The sequence below is a fragment of the Etheostoma spectabile genome, chromosome 1 (genome assembly GCF_008692095.1).
Source record: "Etheostoma spectabile isolate EspeVRDwgs_2016 chromosome 1, UIUC_Espe_1.0, whole genome shotgun sequence".
Taxonomy (NCBI): Eukaryota; Metazoa; Chordata; class Actinopteri; order Perciformes; family Percidae; genus Etheostoma; species Etheostoma spectabile.
Window position 1 is genome coordinate 3,172,203 of NC_045733.1, and position 18,746 is coordinate 3,190,948.

At 38.9% G+C, this 18,746-nt stretch overlaps 1 protein-coding gene and 1 long non-coding RNA gene across 2 annotated transcripts in view; one reads left to right on the forward strand and one right to left on the reverse strand.

The window, feature by feature from the left end:
* The window catches only part of csmd1a (CUB and Sushi multiple domains 1a), a 70,897-nt gene that overhangs the window by 18,890 nt on the left and 33,261 nt on the right, over positions 1-18,746 (forward strand). The gene's annotated exons all lie outside the window — the stretch shown is intronic.
* Positions 992-17,786, reverse strand: LOC116688506 (uncharacterized). Its single transcript, XR_004331793.1, has 3 exons — positions 17,496-17,786; positions 12,522-12,526; positions 992-1,003 (listed from the first exon to the last, which is right to left on the reverse strand). It is a non-coding gene; the product is annotated as an uncharacterized LOC116688506 (long non-coding RNA).

Consider the following 18,746-nt stretch of genomic DNA (forward strand, 5'->3'; position numbering starts at 1 on the left):
TGTCCCCAAGCAATGGTTTCAGCTCTCTGCGGACATCATCATGTTTATGACCTAGGCCCTGATACACGGTGTGGAGAAAGACGTCCTGCACTGTGCTTACACTGTACTTGACATCTGTGTCAGTATGTTTGGAGGCCAACATGATCTTCTGTTTAAGTCCTATGACTCTGTATAGGAACTGTTTGGGTGTCTCATTGTCTTTTTGTTTGGTGCACATGAGCTCCTGGAACAGCTCGGTGTTACTTTGCTCGCCCAGGTGGGAATGGAGGAAGGCTTTTAGCTCCTCTACAGTCAAATCATCCTTACTCATCAACATGTCTTTAAAAGTTCCTGGCTTGATGACTTTGAGGACGGCTCTTACAACCTCTGCATTGCTGAACTGCTCCTTTAAGCCGTCTTCCATCTGCCGACAGACACTGTTATAGCTGAGATCTGCCCCCTGGTCCCCAATCTGACCCCCCTGAATCTTCAGTTCCCTGCGATGAAGGTAAGACAACTCTCTTAAGGAGAGCAACTTGTCATGGGTCAGTGGTGTCGAGTTGTCACTTAAACCTCTGATGCCTGCTACATTACTACTCTGTGAGGTGGGTCCTATCTTTACAGATGACTGAGGGGCAGACGGTGGAGTGGGTGTGCGTTTGTGCGGCATAATTTTCTTACTTAGCTCCTCATAACTAGTAAGTATTTTCTGCAGCTCTGTGTCATGTGTGTCACTAGCGGTAGGAAGTGCCACGTGGGTTGCACTATCCAACCCAAAACCGGTAGCATCACTATCATCAGTTTGGTTAACGTCTTCATTAGCGTGACTTACATCCCCACTGACTGATACATCAATTGCTACAGCAGCTTGTGAATCACGACCCTGAATGACTGTGTCGATTACATCCCTGAGGTTTAATAAATGTGCCATCCCAAAATCCTCTAAGTCCAGTAAAGGCTCACTGGACATGAAACTGCAAATATACTCAAAACAACCCTCTTCATCTGTCGACTTGAGGCGAGACTCGTCCCCTCCTGGTCCCGCACCCACTGACTTGGCAATCTGGAACAGTTCATCGGCAGAGAGAGTGAGCAGGGTCTTTTTGATGGCCCACACCAACCTTTTCCTCTCACCATCTGCCATAACTGCTTCCCAATTCCACGCACTTGGTCACAAGAGTCCAGGATCACAGTTCACGCTCTGTTCTTGATGAGTGGTGATTTCAGCACTGCACGCACAGTCATTATTCTTTATTCGTTACCGGTATCCCCTTCATCAGTAGACAGGATCGATGATGTCTGGTGATCTTTTTCACTGGCTGCAGTTCGCTGGTTGCATCAGGTCCCTTTTGGTCCAAGGTTGCAGTATCACTGGATCAGCTTCCGGCCACAAGGTGGGAGTGATCCCGGACGAGCCCCCAATAAACTGTTACAGGTACCGACTGGCACAACATAAACAGCTTATATGTTCTTTCTGGAAACAGGAGAAATAAGTGAGACAAGCAAACTCTGCGTCCGTTTTTCATCTCGCTCAGCAGAAAGAGGAAGAGCCGCAAAGCGGACCAAACTGACGTAAAGCCCCCCTGGAGCACAATAGTGCACACTGCCCCCTGCTGGCGACCCCCACAATTACTCCTGATATCTATATAAATATTTAGTGCAGGATGGTGAAACAGGTAGGTACCCCTGAACAAATACTCAAACATTATTATAAAATTACAGAAACTACCACAAATGTGATAACACTTTAGTGGGCATCACACTAGCGTTTGCGATAACGTGCAATGAGGCTTTTACAGCATCCTGGAGGAATTTTGGCCCAACCATCTTTGCAGAATTGTCCTAATTGAGTTACATTAGAGGGTTTTCGAGCATGAACGGCCTTTTTAAGGTCATACCACAACATCTCAATAGGATTCAGGTCAGGACTTTGGCTAGGCCACTCCAAAGTCTTCATTTTGTTTTTCTTCAGCCTTTCGGTGGTGGACTTGCTGGTGTGTTTAGGATCATTGTCCTGCTGCAGAACCCAAGTTTGTTTCAGCTTGAGTACACAAACAGATGGTCGGACATTCTCCTTCAGGATCTCTTGGTAGACAGTAGAATTCATAGTTCCTTTTATCACGGCAAGTCTTCCAGGTCCTGAAGCAGCAAAACAGCCCCAGACATCACACTACCACCACCATATTTTACTGTTGGTATAATGTTCTTTTTATGAAATGCAGTGTTCCTTCTACGCCAGATATACTTGGACACACACCTTCCAAAGAGTTCCACTTTTGTCTCATCGGTCCACAGAATGTTGTCCCAAAAGTCTTGGGGATCATCAAGATGTGTTGTGGGGAAATTGAGACGAGCTTTGATGTTCTTTTTGCTCAGCAGTGGTTTTCTCCTTGGAACTCTGCCATGCAGGCCATTTTTGCCCAGTCTTTTCCTGATGGTGGAGGCATGAACACTGACCTTAACTGAGGCAAGTGAGGCCTGCAGTTCTTTGGACGTTGTTGTGGGGTCTTTTGTGACCTCTTGGATGAGTCGTCGCTGCGCTCTTGGGGTAATTTTGGGCGGCCGGCCACTCCTGGGAAGGTTCACCACTGTTCCATGTCTTCGCCATTTGTGGATAATGGCTCTCACTGTGGATCGCTGGATTCCCAAAGCTTTGGAAATGGCTTTATAACCCTTTCCAGACTGATAGATCTCAATTACTTTCTTTCTCAATTGTTCCTGAATTTCTTTGGGTCTCGGCATGATGTGTAGCTTTTAAGGATCTTCTGGTGGACCTTACTGTGTCAAGCAGCTCCTATTTAAGTGATGCCTTGATTGTGAACAGGTGTGGCAATAATCAGGCTGGGTGTGGCTGAGAAATTGAACTCAGGTGTGGACAACCACAGTTATAGTATGTTTTAACAAGGGGGGCAATCACTTTTTCACACAGGGCCATGATGGTTTGGATTTTTTTCACCTTTAATAATAAACACCTTCATTTACAAATTGCATTTTGTGTTCACTTGTGTTGTCCTTGACTATTGTTTAAATTGGTTTGATGTTCCGAAACACTTAATTGTGACAAACATGCAAAGGAACAGGAAATGAGGAAGGGGGCAAAAACTTTTTCACACCACTGTATATACAGTTTTTTTCTACTCTGGTTAGAGCCTGTTTGTGCTGTCCTCTGAAGGGAGTAGTACACACCGTTGTAGGAAATCTTCATTTTCATAGCAATGTCTCGCATGGAATAGCCTTCATTTCTAAGGACAAGAATAGACTGTCGAGTTTCAGATTAAAGTTCTCTTTTTCTGGCCATTTTGAGCGTTTAATTGACCCCACAAATGTGATGCTCCAGAAACTCAATCTGCTCAAAGGAAGGTCAGTTTTGTAGCTTCTGTAACGACCTAAACTGTTTTCAGATGTGTGAACATGATTGCACAAGGGTTTTCTAATCATCAATTAGCCTTCTGAGCCAATGAGCAAACACATTGTACCATTAGAAAACTGGAGTAATAGTTGCTGGAAATGGACCTCTATACACCTAGATATTGCACCAAAAACCAGACATTTGCAGCTAGAATAGTCATTTACCACATTAGCAATGTATAGAGTGTATTTCTTCAAAGTTAAGACTAGTTTAAAGTTATCTTCATTGAAAAGTACAGTGCTTTTCCTTCAAAAATAAGGACATTTCAATGTGACCCCAAACTTTTGAACGGTAGTGTATATACTATGCATATATACTGTATATAGATCTGTCCATTATGTTAATGATCCATCAATTAATTAACAGTCCGTAAACAAGTCAGTCAGGCAATAGTTAAAAATGTTCATCACAATTCCTCAAGGCCCCAAGTAGGGATGTAACGATTACTAGTGTAACGGTAAACCACGATACACGCACACTGCATAGCCTACAACGTGTGTTTCTTTTCTTGAAATTGGAATCAGGTTGGAAGAAGAAGATGACAGCATTCAGGAAATTTATCAGCTATGTAAACCATATTTACGACAGTAACACATGCTCTCTCTCCTGAGATGATTAACAAATCCTTGACAAGACGCTTTGATCTCCTGCCAAGCACTCACGCTCAGACAGGAGAAAGGGACAAAATGTGTCAGCTGGATAAATAACTTTTTGTTTTCTGTTTTCGGACTTGTTGAAGTTATGTAGCTAAGTAGCCCAGAATGTAAGTTAAAACTATTCTGTAGCTTGCTGAACTGTCTGGGTTTCACTTCCTCGTTATCTGTGTAAATGTAAACTACGTTAATACATATTTCAATTCAAAGTGTTCTGCTACAATATGGATAAATTTAGCCCTTGTTACGAAATTACATTTGGAGAGAGAGAGAGATATTATGTGGAGCCACGTGCTAAGCTATTAAAGGTGTATTATACTGTTTGCTCAATTACAAATATGTGTGCTGCTGTAATAGATGTGACTTATACTCAGTTTTTGTTGCTGAGCAATATATTATTGTTAATTATTACTTAGAAATTAATGTAAACATTTAGTTTTGGGAAATAATGTTCATAGTAAGTCAGATAATATGTGCATTATTACAGTATTTGTTTATATTTCAGAACCACATCCAATTTCACATGTAACATCAAATACAATTTCATAGTTAACTTCATGTTGGAGTTAAATAAATCTTACTGTTCTTACCGTTCTTACCGGACCCCTTACAGCGACCAGTGTTTCAATAACCAGTTTTAAATCATTTTTTACAAGCCTTCTATTTCTATTTTAGCTCGTGTAGGCCTATCAGTGCTTTCTAAACATACGGTATTGTACAAATTTTTTAAAATACCGCAATAATACAGAAAACTGTGATAGTTTTGGTCAATATAACCGCAAGGTTACATTTTCATATTGTTACATCCCTGGCCCAAAGTGACGTCTTCAAACTGTTTTCTGTGACCAACAGTCTAAAACCCAAATATGTTACATATCTGTGAACTTAATGACCCTTTGGTTTTCACTATAGGATTCACAAACTCTAGTTCATACTTCAAATTCCAAGATAGCAGTATTTTGTCAGTAGAAAATAGAATGTGCATTGTTCAAGAATGAACGTGACCAGGCAGAGGTACCATCACTGGAGCAGGCTGTGGACTGATGCAGAATTCAGCTATTTGGCTGGACTGTTGGACTGATGAGAACATTTAGATCTGCAGGCTTCCTGCCTCATCGAACACCTGTTACTGCTGAGACACAGCAGGAAGTGGGGGAATACAGAAGGAGCGATAAAGCAATAGAAATAAAAAATAGGCAGAAGCAGAGCTGGAGTAGAGCAGAGTGACACCATATTTTGCAAACACACACACACACACACACACACACACACACACACACACACACACACACACACAAAGAGATGTGTAGTACAGAGATGCTAAAGCTAGTAGAACTTCTTGAATGATCTTGTCTGTAATATAGCTTCCAACCTGAATTGTAGTCACATTTATTCAGACATCTGCAGTAAAATATTAATTTACCATGAACACAGCCATGCCACAGAAGTTTCACTTCAGCAAATTATCTGACTTACTACTTTAGTTTTTTTACAATGTGATAGAACATTTTAGCGAAGTACTAGAAAACAGGGTTTAAGTGTACAGTGACAACAAAAATAAAAGAAAGTAAAAAATAAAAAAGAACACCACTCCAGAGGTTCCCAAAACAGATCTCACCCCAAACAGAAGGCACGCAACAACAAAAGCATCGAAACAATCAACATGACAATTCAAAACACAGCACTACTGGATGAGACAATCTAAATTACATTAACACTCATGAATAGTTCACTATGAGCATTGGCCACCCACAGCGGTGTCATTCACTTGCTTTTAGAAGAATACAATGTAGCCATCCATGTGTAGTCTTCTTCTACCAATATGCTATTCTGCTGCTACATGTATTTACGCATTCTGACAGGAAGTTATCTCTGTGCACAGGAGGTGACACACTTCCAGACAAACCGTCACCTCCTTGTGCCATTCATAGCTACTAAAGTGAATGATACAGCCGTAAATATGCAATACTTTTTATGTATGCCACTAAATCAGACCAGTTTAAAGAGTCATACCAGCGATGCCTCTCTGTCTGCAATATGCTCTGCGCCCTACCTTGCAGTTTTACCTCTGATCATATGTAGGCGGCTTTATATGTGTTTCCTGTGTCACAAAGGAGGCTCTCCTGTAACCTCACCTTTTAAGTCACGATGACAACTTTTGCTGCATGTCTAACCTGGTTTGGGTCAGTTTTTATTCTGAGTTTCAGCTTGAAATTGGCTAAAAAGCTCAATTTGCTAATCTACAACAGATATTTAGTCTATAAACGATACAGATTATACAGATACAGAGGGAATAGGCCTACATTATAATGCAAATGTATTGAGCCGTAACATTGCATTAATTATGTCACCGAACGCACCATTGCAATTACAGTAGCGCTTACTGTATGCACCGTGTTCCGGGTTTTTTGCCCTGGGAATATTTATAAATTATGGAGAAAATCTGAGCAAGAACACCATTTTATTTTATTTGTAAGGTTGTTGTTGATCCCACTGAACAACTGAATATGTTTTTATAGTTTTCTGGACATTTGCTCTAAAAGAAACTTCTATAAAATCACAGCTAGCAAACAGTACTTCACTTGCATATGAAATGCGGTATAATTCCATCAAACCAATATGTTACTACTTTAGATGATGTTTTTATTCTTGGTCCATGATTACACTACTGGCATATTGCTGCTAATAGAACTCCGCTTAGAATATGTATTGATGTCTATTGGTAGCCCTATTTGTCACAGATTACATGCTATCAAAGTAATTCATTTCACTAGATTTGTCCCAAAACAATAAGATTTCTACATCTCCTTCATTATGGGACACTGTCATTCCTGAATGCAGTTCTTGAATATAATGTTTAAATATGCTACATTAAGTTTAAAGTTTCAGAGCTGTAAAATGAGCAGCTGTCTAGAAAAACGGTAGACATTGAAAGTGCATTGAGCGGTAAAAAAATATATTCACTTGTGAATTTGAACAATAGTAATTTTCTGCCTGCATTCATCTCTCACCTTATTTGCAGCCACAGTGCTGCTTTTTGCTGTAATAGTTTTTTTTAACATATTCTTCATAGGCGACAGTAGGCGGCACACAATCTGTCCATCTAGTGCGGTAGAAGAGTCAAAGACCCTCTAAATGCCCCCTTTTTATGGAAACGCACAGATCCTGAAGAAGAAAGCCTGAGTAAACAGAGCAAGTTCATAACCTTTGTGGTACCTGCTATCTCTGATTAATGCTTCAGGTTTGTCAAGCCAGCTAAAGCAAACGCTGGCTCCGTCAAACTTGCTTCTTGGTACAGCCCTCAGGTGAAAAAGCAGTGTTTCACTGCCCTGTCTGGTTGAAATTTTAAACTGTGCACTTCTAAGCACACTCAACATCACTGTTGTGTTTGCACATCACCTCACCCAACAGTGATGTTGTGGTGTACTGACATTCCCTGGTGTAAACTTGTAGCCTACATCAGTGCAAGAGAGTGATACATTTAACCAGTGGAATGGTCAGTGGTCAGTAAAAACATGAATTTTAGTTTCTGTTAAGTTTCTCTTTAAAAAAGATTAGCTCTTGTTATTGACCACCTAGAGCTTCAGTATTTGATGTCATAGAAAGAAAGTAAACACAACATAAACAAAAAAACATCAGGCCATATGGAGATTCAAGTAGGGTCTGTTTTATTTGTTTGTCTGTTACAGTTGTGTTTTTAATTGCCTGAATGTAGCTGCTGTTGGTAGTTACAGGTTTAGCTGGCTTATGCACAAGTGACTGACAGCTAATGTGTTGCCCAGCACCAGAAAGATGCATCTGATACCACAAAACGTGCCCCATTGTAATTGGGATCAGAGCTGCAGGGGAAACAAGCCTTTTTTTTTTTTAAGTAATCTAAAAGTAATGAGCCCTATTCCTTTATTGGAGTCATAAGGCATTCTTTCATAAAGTGTAACTTAGTATTCATGCCTCTTAAATGTTTCAATGCTGCTCTTCAGTTAGTTAGATGTAACCTTTTTTGACTGTGCTACTTTTAATGGACTGTCATCACATTCATATTTAATGTCACAGCTGTTGCCAAAGTTGAAAATGTGTAAAGTAATCCTTTAAGCTGTTGTTAAGATTTGGACATGCACACACTGACATTGCATTTGTGTTTTCTACATTTCATAATCAGTGCTGCGTGTAAAACATTGAGAAATAGCAATGCAAATAAAACCAGTGTGAAAAGGCAATTAAAAATAAAACTTAACTAAATTCCAAGAAAAAAATTAAAAAACATTGTTGGATGGTTCTGCTGCTAGCACTCATTACTATCATCTACGCCATCCTCATAATTCATGTGGCGGCTGTTTTGTAACAGGCCTGCAGTCTGACTAACCTGTACTGAAGTAAATCAAAACAGTGACTTTCCACAAGTATGGATAAATGATCACATTACACCTTAGTATTACCACTACGATACTACTAAATATATCACCTCAGATACATGTAAATTGTGACACTTTTGAGTTTACAAGGCAACAGTCAGATCTATAGTAACAGCTATTTCTAACACTCTCTTATTTAGCTCTATCCCGTAGGCATAGCAGTTGATTTATATTTTGCATTTCAAAACATCATACATCATAAGATGTAATGTGCACAGGCATTTAGACACGAGGCCCCTGGCACTCCTTTCCACATTGGTTGACTGACTAACTGGCTGACTGAATGGCTGGCTGTCATTTGTAGAACATCTGAGCTGGCATTTATCCAGAAAATCTACTGTTGTTTTGTTTCCCTTTGGGTGTTTGTTGAGTGGTAATATGGAATCTGCATTTCCTGAAAATACAGATAAAAAAAAATGTTTGTTTCAGACACATCAAGGTAGAAAGGCTGGCTGGTAAAAAGCCAGAGTTTGAAATGCCTCCAAAAGATTATTTTTTTCTTCTCTACAGACACATCAAAGCACAGAGGGGAAAGCGCTTTGATATCAGAGGCAAAAACCAAATGATGCTCTCCACTTTTGCTAGCTTCCCGTTTTATTCATACATCAGGAAATAACAATTATTTTCATGCCTCACACTCTAAAAAAGTTTCAGCTAAATGGAAAAAAGTACCACTTCATCTTAAAATGAATAACAATTTTTGGATTCTTGAGATATGCAAAGTGTATATGTAGGCTATGGAAACTTGTTTCACCATGGTCAGTTTTTAAAGCATTCTTTAGATTTGAATTATTTAGTCTTTTTATTCACTAAAAAACTTTAAAGGCAGTTCATTTTCCACCTGTATCTTATTTATAATAGGTAAAGAGTTGTTGGTGTTAATCAAATGTTGCTGACATGAACTAGAGACGGAAAAAATACGTTAAAGTGCACATATTCTGAAAAGAAAACACTTTTTCTGTGATTTGGGTTTTTATTTTGTGTCTTTGATGCTTCCATACGCATACAAACTTGGAAAAAAAACAATCCATGCTGTTTTGGGTAAGATACAGGTTTCTGAATGTATCCTCTGTCTTCAGTTTCTGGGTGAGCTGTTCAAAATCTGCACGGCTTTCTCCGTCACTACCAAGATTAGGTGGCTAACTGTAGCACATGCTAGCTCATTTTCAATGGCAAAACACTGCTACAACACACACTAGTTCACCATAATCTACAAAAGAACTACTTCCACGTCCCTGTTCTGCAGGTATTCCACAAGTGCTTCCTCGTGTAGAAGAAGTCTCCCAGCTAATCCTGCCTTGTACTGACCAAAGTTGGAGAAAGACTATCTGGCTGATGTGATTTTACCTAGCTGCTGCACATGTGTGACTCCCAACAAAGATAGTACAGAAGTGAGATTTCTCACTCTGTAGCTAAAACAGAAACCCAAACACACAGGGTGAAAAGATGATTTGCAGCAATGTGCAGTGCAACAAAAATATGGTGTTTTTTGAAAATGAAACCATGTAAAGCTATTCTGGTACAACCTCAAAATACAATTATGAACCTGAAAATGAGCATAATATGGGCGCTTTAAGATAGAACAGTCTTTGTTTCATTCTATCCATCTCTCCACAACTCTCCTATTAAGCTCTTCTTCATGGTATGCTCCTCTCTTTTTTAGTCCATCTGGCTTTCATTTGCTCAGTCTTTGCCTTTTTTATGCAATGATTCTTTACTAGGACATATATGTCTGGTCTGGGACATGTTAGCTTTGCACAGAGCTGGAGGTGGTCTGCCTCTGCCAAAAGAGGAGTAATGTAGTTTCTTCTAAGTTGTCTTTTACATGTTCTATCAGTTAAGCTGTTACTTTAGAATTGAGGCTGTGAAAGCTTTGGCTTCACTCTGATAATGGGACTTCTGGGTTGCTGTGTGCATCCATTTGGGCACTTTCAACAGAGTTGGACTGAGTAATGGACGGTTAAGTAGGGGATGAAATATGTGCCAACAGAAACTGAATTTTAATCATTTATATTTGAATTTGAATTGCTAAACCTGAATAATTGCATTGAAAAACTGAATTTGAATCACATTATTTTAAATAGTATTGTTTAATTTGAATCATTGCTTTGAAAAACTGAATCTGAATAGTATAGCTTGAAATTGAATTTATTTATTTGGAACTGAAATCCAATAAAAATATGATTATCAATGAAAATTGCTCTTTCTTCATCCCTCAAGTACCCAGATGTCTGAATTTGAATTGTGAGACATGAATGTGAAGATATAGAGAGTTGAATTTTCATTGATCATATTTTATTGGATTTCAGTTCCAAACATAAATTCAATTTCAAACTATACGGTTCAGTTTTTCAATGCAGTGATTCAAATTTAACAATACAATTTCAAATTATGTGATTCAAATCAGTTTTTCAATGCAATTATTCAAGTTTAGCAAGTAAAATTCAAATATAAAATGATTCAAATTCAGTTTCTGTTTGCACATATTTCAGCCCATAACATACAAAGCATTGTTTCTTATTACTTATGCCTTTGAGCAATTAGTAAAGTTTGAGAAAGTTATGAAAGGTAACTCCTGACCTTAAGAACTGGCTGTGAGATCGTAAAAAAAACCTTTTTGTTAAACTAGTAAACTAATAGACCTTTTTTTCCACTGCAGACAGTTTGACTTGTCAAAGTACGAAAGGCACATGTGTTATCTTTAACGGTAAGCATGCACCGCAGCTAAATGGAATTCAGCAATAATGGATTTTATTGTCAAAATGTCTTCCATTAAAAAGGCCTACGTGATTATTTTTGCTAAGTTATATGTAATGAAAATGAATTACATTTGTCAAACACTTTTAAGCCCAACATTACTAAGGCATGTGTGACTCAGGGTGTGAGGCTACATGCGACGGAAACAGAGCTAACTGTGCTGCACAACATAATCTCACATTAGGCTACATATGATATTATTGATAAAGCAGCTCAAAGTAGTTTTTTCTCTCACATGGGTTAATTCCCACCCAGCTGGCATGATGCTCACAAATGATCCTGCTTTAACCTCCTCAACAGGGTGAGGACAGGGTGCACAAACAAGCAGAAGTGTTTGTGAACAAACAAAGTTTGATTCTCTTTTGTTTTCTGACTTTAAAGTTTTTGTTTTCAATTGAGGTGGAATTCTTAGATATTGTCATATTTATGAATGTTTGGGCACTGTGAAAGATAGTATAGTGGGAGTATTTTAATGTCAAATTTGCTTGTGTGGGTGGCCAGTATTTTGTATAATTGCAACGTTCAGTTCTGTGGTTGGTGTGTGTGTGTGTGTGTGAGGGAAAGTGTTTACACATGCATGTGTGAGTAGGTGTTAAAGTTGGCGTTTTTATTCTACCTATTTGTGAGGTCTTCGGTAATTACTATCCTGATTGTATGTGTGAAAAATGTAATCAGTTACATCCATATAGAACACTAGTGTACATGGAACTACTAGTGGTGGGGGAAAAACTATTCACTTAAGAACCTTGATTATCTTTTACGATTCTAAATCAATTAAAAACTTCCAAAAATTGTTTTTTAAAAACATTAATTTTTTCATCTGGCAATGCTGACTTCCCGCACGTCCTTTCTAGCTTCCGTAGATCACAAAGATTACATAGCAGTAGGTTACATGGATCTATGGAAGCCGGAGTTGCAGCAACCAGTACAGTTTGGCTACCGGCCCGTCAGTCGCTGCTATCATAAGCCTATCTAAAAGAGTAGCAAGAAATTCAGCCTGGTCTTAGTCTTCATTAAAGGCAAGTGTCTATCCACACTTTAGATTCTACTAAAGTTCCAGGGAAGAAGGAGCTTGACAAGATCCAATATGCAAGTTACTGGCCAAATTAGCAAAACGCTACTGTACCTATGCATTGCAGGTATTAGTGTTGCAAGTTTCTAATTGTGCAAGTTTAGCATCAATAAATATTACCTTTTGTCTTACGTTTGCCTTTGTGTGTTTACATTATTTCCATCCGGTGATATAACTTTTTCAACTATATTAATAATCGTATACACACTTTACTCTGATTTCATGCAATAACAAGCTACACTGCCTTTCTAAGCACACAGCAAACTGGAGTAGATCCTGAAATTATTACCCCTAAGTACTGAGAATTAATTTTGAATTGAATTCTAGGATACCGAAATATTTACAAGACATAAAAAGGCATCCATAAGTTTGTCTCTCTTAAGGTAGGCAGAATAAATAGTCCCAAAAAATATATTAAGTCTCATATCAGACAGTGAGTCAACACGCTTTGAATATTTTAGCCCTGTGGCCAATTGCAGCACATAACCTGTCTTGACTTTGAATTAGCAATGAGTTTATTTCCTTACAGAGGACCACAAGGTTACTATAGCAACTGATGATTAGTTGTGATGAGTGATTGACAGCTGGCAGATTACTGTCAGAGTGATACACCTAGAATAATAGTTTCTCTTCATGCTTTTCATCTTTTCTAATTCAAAAGAATCGCTCTCTTTCTCACGGTCTTCTCTCTCCACCTCTTTTACACTCTTTTTGTACAAAATTCATATCATGAAACTGACTTTGTTTTTTTTAGAACGAAAGATTGTGTCGATCCGATTTAAATTTCAAAGAATTTGGGACAGTCCCCTTGGAAAAGAGGGGAAATGGAAATAAGAGCAGGAGAATAAAAATACTGGGGATTTCAGAAAGGACGACAAAATAGAAGAGGTGAAAAGAGAGAGTAACATTGTTGTAATGCTGAGGGTTCAAAAAAGGAAGGATGTCACATAAAATGTACACACACACACACACACACACACACACACACACAGAAAAATGACTCAGAAAAATGTCTTAAGGGAATACTGACTTCTAGTTCATAAATATGAAAAAGTTGTTTATAATATTATACCCCCACCTGTTCCTGCATAACAGTTCTGCAGGTGTGTGTGTGTGTGTGTGTGTGTGTGTGTGTGTGTGTGTGTGTGTGTGTGTGTGTGTGTGTGTGTGTGTGCAGATTCAAATAGATGAGAGAAGGCAGTAGAAAGATGGCAATTGACAGATGGCTGACGGAAGGAAGATAATATCAAATATATTGATGGAAAGGGAATGAGGACAGAAAAAGAATGAAGATTAAGACAAACTCACTTTGTTGCTAAAACCTATGCAGGGCCTAAACAGTTTTGAGTGCATGGTGGGCCATAACAAATCTTTCAGTATTTCTCTTATATTTCTAAGAGTCTTATAGTCTCTGTCTTAAACTGTAATATTGTGCCTTGTTAACTACTGAGGTAGCTAGCCTTCCAATGTCTTAACAGCATGTTTTCACTGCAAAACACTTGTCAGAAAAAGTCATGTCTCAAGTTCCTCCTCAATACAATGTGATGTGAGAAACACGTCAGCACATCTCAAGGTGTGTTCAGATCAGCTGCTTGCCCAGCCCTTTCCTGTTCATGTATGAACTTCAGCTCCAATACCATCATCGGTTTGCCAACATCACGGCCGTCATTGGCCTGATCTCCGCTCGCTATGAGAGGGGATCAGAGCCCTGGCATCCTGATGGCAGGAAAACAACCTCCATCCTAACGTCAGCAAAACAAAGGAGCTGATTGGGAAATACAGGAAATGACAGAGAGAAGGAAATGCAACGATCACTGTCAATGGGACTACAGTGGAGAGAATCAGCAGCTTCAGCGAGCACCTCTCTAGGCTTCATCCTGCCATTAGATTTTTAAGCTCATCACATCATTAGGTTACTCTTCACTAGCTGGTCTACTTGTGGTGTATGCAGACAATCAATGAAGAAGTGTATTACACAACTGTCCTTGAAAAATATAGTTTTGATGTGGTATTTCCCTAGCTCTAAAAGTTAAATAATATTTGAGGTACAGACAGTGTAAAGTTGAGTGTGTGTGTGTGTGTGTGTGTGTGTGTGTGTGTGTGTGTGTGTGTGTGTGTGTGTGTGTGTGTGTGTGTGTGTGTGTGTGTGTGTGTGTGTGGGTGTGTGTGTTAGAGTCTGGTCACATCTGCTGAATAAGAATTTGGTTAATGCATAGACACGAAGAAATGTGTGTGTGAATATTACATTTCCTGTCCCTTGTTCTGGTTGATATCCAATTCATTTATCACTTTTTCTCTGCCTCTCATTCTTTTGACTGTATCTCTTATCTCTGCGTCAACATGTCCCTTTGCTCGTGTATACAGAAAAACAAGATGCAGCCGAATGTTAGAAAAGACTGAGAGAAGCAAAGACAAGGAGAAGTGGGCAGGAGACGATACAAGGAGAGAGACAATCAAGGGGAAACCAGTATGAGTGAAGTTGAATGAAGAAGAAGCAAGTGCAGATGATTTGAGGAGATGTAAGAGGTCCAGAGATCAGAGAAAATTAGAATAGACTATTTGATTCAAGAAATCCCAATAGCTTTTCTGATCAAATGTGGTCAAATATGAACATAATCTGAATGCCTCTGCTTTTCACACAATAGGTAAAAAAAGCAAAAAAGGATGAAAGGAAAAGAGAGAGAGAGAGAGAGATTGATTGATTGATTGATTGATCAATCTTGTTTTCAGGGCTTTGTCATGGGTTCTGTTGTCCCCCAGTGTTACATGTTAGACACTGTGCGTAGGATCTGATCGGAGTCATTATATTGTTTTTGTGATCACAGTTTTTAAAATATATATTCAAACAAACACATGGAAACAATACACTGAGACAAGGGTCAAAGGACCAATTACATGTGCAGGTTGAGGTGAGTGAGTCAGCGACTTTGCGCTAAGTGTCCAGGGTCTTTCCTGGTTCTCCATGGATGTGCGTCGTCAAAAGTTTCGTGTACACAACGTTCAAAAACAAAAGGGTCCATGTACTATGACAGGTCATGTGGTGGTTTCCAATGGGTTGCAATCATTTTTTTTAGCAGCTGTAAGTCCAGCAAACACAGCCCATTTTTGTGTTCTAGAGAGCTGAAAGGCTGACAGATCATTCATAATCAAAACATTGACAGTAGCAGGCCCAGTAACATTTATCAAGGTAGAAATTTTGGATGCAATATTTTTCCATAACTGACCAACGGGAGAGCACTCCCAAATCTTGTGAAGAAATGTACCTTGTGCTTTTATTGGGCAGACTGTCTGAGTCATTCTTACGGTCTGATCGCCTGAATCACAGTAACACTGACTAATGTGGAATCATTGTTATACTTCAAGCAGAGCTAATTTCTCATTGCAGCCATGGCCACGGCCTGAGAAACACAATCATTTTATCAGTCTTTTTTCTTTTTGGCCATTTGTCATTTTTTACTTTGAATACTTAAAGCGGGCAATAAGTAAGTCTTTACTGCCCACAAACATAAAAAATGACTTATTTACTTTGCCAGGTACTTAGATGGTTGCCTTTCAAAAAACCCTTTTCTTTGTTTTAGCACAAAAACTCCTGGCAAATTTCCAAGACACCATCTGTGCCCCCAGATACCGCCACCAATTACTCACATTAGCTTTTCATAACTTGTGTTTTCTAAATTAATGATCTCAGACATACTCCATCTATATCCAGAATCCAAAAAAAATCTATATTTGAATCTATAATTGTGCAAATGTTAAAATGTAGTCACTTGACAAGTTTCCATGTCATACTTCTCTAAGATTCATACTGGACCATAATTAACTCCCAAAATAGTGATGTCTTGTTTCACATTTAAGGTGAACACACCGCTGTTATCTATTATCTCTGCACATCCTTCTGCCCAGTGAAGATCAAAGATCCAAGTGAAGTAACAATAAGCGAAACACATTTTCAAGTAATGTGGGACTTTAAAGTCTACCACAGCTTAAATTTCTGCAAAGACAAAAGATAATTAAGAAAACAGAATATTACACTACACTTGATGACTTGATATCCTAAAATCCAAATTATTTTGAGAGTCCTAGTGGTTTCCAATAATGGGGGAATTAAAGCCCCACAGGACACATGAATCTTGTCTGTCCAGCTTCTCTCTCTTGTTTTGGAAAGCACAGTGACGGATTACGGCTGCAACAGAAGTGTGGCAATCAATCAAACAAGGATGAGTGAAAGTGTGGAGGAGGGGGAATTTTCTCATATCGGTCATGTTTTATACACTAGTGAAAGAGTTTCAGCAAGAAACTGAAATGTTACTGTTTTGTGTTATTGCTATTGTCTTTATTTACATTCAGCCTTCTGATCTGCAGCACAATAAATCGCTAAATGCTACGGAACCAAAGCCGGCTGTACGTGCAGGGATGTGTGACTGTCAAATTAATCAATGATGGTAGTCTGTAGGATTGCATTCCGACTCCCAAACAGTGTTCTAAAGAGTAAGATCTTTGTTCTGAATGCTGAATTATCATTGGAGCCAACATTTCTGAACCTTTGTTAGGTTATTATCAGTTATGGTTATTGTTTTACTTTGTTCCTAATTACTAATTAAATTATTTAAGTTTAATTTGTGAAGCTGTAGAGATGTTGAGACAAGGTTAGGGATGGAGACAGAAAAACTTTAGCAGCCAAACTTTGTTACCAGTCTGACCCTTTTTTGAATCTTTCTGTTTTAGTTCCAAACAGATACAGATTAGGGTGCCAATATTGTGTATTTTTCTTAATGTCAACACATTCTATGAAATGACCAAAACACCCTGTCTGTGATAACCAGCCCTAGCCTCATTTGTTCATACTCATTTAAAATAAATAAAAAAAAAAACATTTTTTGCTGAAACTTCAAAATGTAAATATATTTTACAAAGATTGCTTAAAGGTGAGATATGTAATACTGACAGCTAAAATAGTCATTACAGTACAAATTCAAAGTACTGGAGAGACTCCCCAGACTTAAAGTTCACGGAGGTTGCAAGGGCTGACCGCAGCATTAACAACAACGTTGCTAGACGCTTGTCTCACATAGCCTGACATTACTTCACAGCACAGCGGAGTAGCTAACGTTAGATGCTGGCTATATTACAGACATAAAAGTCTGTTCTCACGCGGAGCGCTGTACCCAACTGACAGACACACTTCCTCGGCTTACAATTACGATAGATACCACTAAAAATAACACTACCGTGCCATCCTCTCCACCCGACTGAACACACTTTATTGGCTCAGAATTATGGAAACACTCGCTGAACGCACTGCAAACTCACGGTCCTTTCTTCCCGATTTACAGCCCCCCTCTCTTGGCATAAAAAAACTCACCCTTGACGGCTACGGCCACTGAACAGACTACACATTGTAAACAGCCGTGACCCTTGTCTGTCGGTAACTTTAGCAGTTATCAGGGTTAGCATGGTGGTGTTAGCCAGGACCAGTCGGGACCACTTTACTCTCTGTGACTCACTTGTTTTTGCGACCAATTCAATGTGAGTACAGCCAGGTAGGTAATCACATACAGGAAGACCACAGTGCAGCCACATTCTTTACAAAAAATAAGCTCATTTCAAAATAAGAAAACCTAAGTTCATGGTGAATTTGGCTGTATTGACTTTTCTCAGACACGCACGCACGCACGCACAGACAGACAGACAGACAGACAGACGACAGACTCGCACACATGCTACAATTGCCAGTTTTCCTCACTTATCCTGTCTCTTACTATCGGAGAGAGAGAGAGAGAGAGCCTGGAGAGAGCCGAGAGGAGAAGCATCGCTTTCTGACTGGTGCGTACAAATACACAGCTGGTGCAAAAAGCCAGGCACACAATCAGACGCTTTTTTACGCTACGCGACACTTATGCTTGCGGTGTGTTCCCGGTGTTTATCCCGTTCATTTGCTTGCTGCTTTCATGACCGTACTAACGTTACAGCTGTAGCGCGCTGGGTTTACAATTTTTACAGGTATATCTGGCAACCCAGCCCGGCTTTCAAACTATGATACCATCACAGAAATTTCAAAAGGAGAAAATACTGGCATAAGCATAGTTGTATGAAAAGATAGTATTTCAATTTAGCGTATTTCCTTAATATCTGATGACGCATTGGGATAATTTTGGGATTTATTACTGTAAATATGTTACATATTGGACCTTTAAAGTGGACATAATATGCTTTTCTGTATTTTCTGTCATTTCTACAATGTTTTAATGTCAAATTTTCATGTTAAATGTGGCCAAAGCTTCAAATTATGAGGTAAAGGTTTAAGACTGGAGTCTTTTTTTGTTTTTGTTGTTTTAAACTCCTGCATTGTTAACAAAGTGTTTTTTGAACTTTAAAGCATGTAAACATGTCCTAATCCAAACGCAAATACAAGTATGAACCTGAAAATGCTATGTAATAGATCCCCTTTAACTATTTTAAGTTAG